This window comes from Carlito syrichta, unplaced genomic scaffold, assembly GCF_000164805.1.
Source record: "Carlito syrichta isolate Samal-C Ts95f unplaced genomic scaffold, Tarsius_syrichta-2.0.1 Scaffold308254, whole genome shotgun sequence".
Lineage (NCBI taxonomy): Eukaryota > Metazoa > Chordata > Mammalia > Primates > Tarsiidae > Carlito > Carlito syrichta.
This window is the reverse complement of record NW_007252350.1, coordinates 102,501-105,842: the sequence shown is the minus strand read 5'-3', so window position 1 is coordinate 105,842 and position 3,342 is coordinate 102,501. Positions and strand designations below refer to the sequence as shown.

Here is a 3,342-nt window from a genome sequence, read left to right as displayed (position 1 = left end):
AAAAAAAAAAAAAAAAAAAGAATAGAACATTAGCGAACTGAAGACCCCTCCCCAGTCACTTTCTCTTCTTCCCATGGAAGCATAACCACTATCCTGAATTTTGTGTTAATTGCTCTTTTGCTACCTACATATGCATTCCTAATAATACTATATTATTTGATTTTGCCTATTATGAATGTTATACAAATGGAATCACATTGTATACATTATAGTGATGTTTTTAAAATCTGTTATATTTTTATAATGTATGTATATCAGTGTATACCATTGTAGTTCATTTGTTTTCACTTCTGTATTCTGTTGTATAAATGTACCAAAGTTTTATGTATACATTCTACCTTTTTCTTTTTCTGAATCAGAATCTCACTCTGTCGCCCAGGCTGGGGTTCAGTTGCACGCTCACGGTCACCCCAGCGTCAACCTGCTGGGCTCCAGCGATTCTTCCACCTCAGCCTTCCAAGTAGCTGGAACTACAGGCGCTCGCTACCACTCCCAGCTAATTTTTTAAAGTTTTATTGTAGACACAAGGTCTCGCCAATTTGCCCGGGCTGGTCTCGAACCCACAAGCTAAGGCAATCCACTCGCCTCAGCCTCCCAAAGTGCTGGAATGATAGGCTGAGCCACCGAGCCCAGCCACATTCTACCTTTTGTGGACACTTGGGCTATTGCCAATTTTATTACTGTTATGACCAATACTTCTATGAACATCATAATGCATATCTCCACCCGCAGATGTAAGGATTTCTCTCGGAATGGAACAGCTGGGTTGCAGGGAATGTGCGTGTTTGATTTTATCAATGTAGAAAAAACACTTTTATTAACTAAAATCCTATTCATCCCTCTCTCTAATCCAACAGAGCTCCACAAGCTAGTTTTTCTCTTATGTCACATAATAAAATGTTAGAGCTTGGCCTTAAAAATATTTTTTATAATTAACTAAAGGAGTCAAAGAGTGAGAACTGGGCCAACTCCCACACAGCCGCTGGGAAAGATAACACTCAGCGTCACAAAAGTAGTTCAAGGAATCTAATTGATTTGGTTAAGAACTTTCTTTTTTGTTGCTGTTTTTTTTGTTTGTTTGTTTTTTAAGTTGGAGTCTCACTCTGTTGCCCAGACTGGAGTGCAGTGGCCGCTCCTGGCCACCACAGCCTCCACCTGCCGGGCTCCGGCGATCCTTCCGCCTCAGCCTTCCGAGTAGCTGGAACTCCAGGCCCACGCTACCACACCGGGCTAATTTTTTGATTTATTGTAGAGATGAGGTCTCCGCCAAGTTGCCCAGGCGGGTCTCAAACCCGCGGGCTCAGGCCATCCACTCACCTCAGCCTCCCAAAGGTGCGGGATGACAGGCTGAGCCACCAAGCCCAGCGGTTAAGAACTTTCAATAGACTGTGTTGTTCTCCTATGCAGAGTGGACACATGTAAATATTCATCACTCTTTGCAACTCTGTTTAAGCAACAGGGTCTAGACTCCTACTACTTTAGGAAATAAAGAGACCGGGTGCAGTGGCTCACACCTATAATCCCAGCACTTTGGGAGGTCACAGCAGAAGGATTGCTTGAGACCAGGAGTTCGAGACCAGCCTAGGTAACATAGTGGGACCTCGTCTTTACCAAAAAAAAAAAAAATCAAAAAATCAGCCGGGAGTAGTGGAGTGTGTCGGTAATCCCAATTCCTCAGGGACTAAGGAAGGAGGATCACTTGAGCCCAGGAGTTTGAGGCTGTGGTGAACTGTGATTGTGCCACTGCCCTGCAGTCTAGGCAACAGAGTGAGACCCTGACTCAAAAAATGAGAATACCAGTTAAATAAATAAATAAAAATATTTGTGAAAACAACCTCCAAAAGGTATATTCGGCTACTTGTCTTGATAATTCGCTGCTTTGGTTATAATGTTGTAAATAACATCTCAGTAGTCCTAAAAGTTATACGTTCTTGAAAGACTTTTCTGACAGATCAGAAGAGAATTGTGTACTTTTTTTTCCCCACATACAAGATAGAAAAAACTCAAAATCCTTGACACGCTGCTTGATACATTATTTAACAGATCATCTGCAAGTCCATGTATTATATCATCAATACTAGGTAATCAGATTTATTTTACAAAGTGGCTGTAACACCTTACACTCCCACCAGCAGAAGACTTTTGTTCCTATTACTCCACATTCTTGCCACTTGATACTGACCAAGTCTTTAATGTTGTCTATCTGGTAAGCAAACATTGGCATCTAGCCACACTTCGGGTTTGCATTTTCCTGATTATTAATAAGATTTAGAATCTTTTTATGCTCCTGGGCCATGTATTGTTTTGTTTTGTTTTGTTTTTTCTGTGAAATGTCTATCTTAATTTTTGCCCATTTTTCTACCGATTCTGTATCTTTTCTTGCTGATTTGTAGGAATTCACAGATTCTGGCTACTGTTCTTTGACAGGTTTATAGCTGCAAATATCTCTTCCCAATTTTAAACTTGTCTTTAAGGTGCTTTGATAAACAAAAGTTTTTCTTCAAGTAGTGAAAAAATATCAGTACACAATTCTCTTCTGATCTGTCAGAAAAGTCTTTCAAGAACGTATAACTTTTAGGACTACTGAGATGTTATTTACAACATTATAACCAAAGCAGCGAATTATCAAGACAAGTAGCCGAATATACCTTTTGGAGGTTGTTTTCACAAATATTTTTATTTATTTATTTATTTAATTATTTAGGCAAATAAATTTGGGGCCTTAAGAAATCTCTCTTCTTTGAAATCACAAAGATATTCTCCTATATTTTCTTCTAAATATTTTAATATTTGCCTTTTGCATTTAAGTATTTAATCCAACTAGAATTGATTGTGTGTGTGTGTGTGTGTGTGTGTATGAAGTAGAGATACAATCTAACTTTTTTTTCCATATGGATAACTGTTTGTCCAAATGCAATACACTGAATAGTCTGTACTGTTCCCTCTGTTCTACAATTTCTGCTTTTCCATCAGTCAACTTTCCATGTATGTATGACTCTGTTTCTGGGCTCTCTATAGTTTCATCAGTCTATTTACTACCACCAGGCCAAAAACACACTATCTTAATTACTAAAACTTTTAAGTTTTAATATGTGGTGGAACGAGTTTCCCCAGCTTCTTTGGAAGTTATTTGTTATTCTTTGGCCTTTTACTTTTCCATATAAATTTAGAATCAGCATCCCAAGTTAAACACACCATACACACACACCCCTCTATTGGAATTGCACTGAATGCACAGAGAGTGCCCCCCAAAAAAATCTATATACATTTTAGGAAAGGAAAAAAACTCTATTAAAATTGTAATACCCAGTCAGGCTTGGTGGCTCAGCCTGTAATCCCGCA

At 38.8% G+C, this 3,342-nt stretch overlaps 1 protein-coding gene across 1 annotated transcript in view; it reads left to right on the top strand.

Moving 5' to 3' along the window:
* The window catches only part of DESI2 (desumoylating isopeptidase 2), a 60,459-nt gene that overhangs the window by 54,752 nt on the left and 2,365 nt on the right, over window positions 1-3,342 (top strand). The window contains exon 6 of the transcript XR_002482386.1: window positions 2,136-2,144. The gene's annotated coding sequence lies outside the window, so the exon portion shown is untranslated. The remainder of the gene's footprint in view (window positions 1-2,135; window positions 2,145-3,342) is intronic.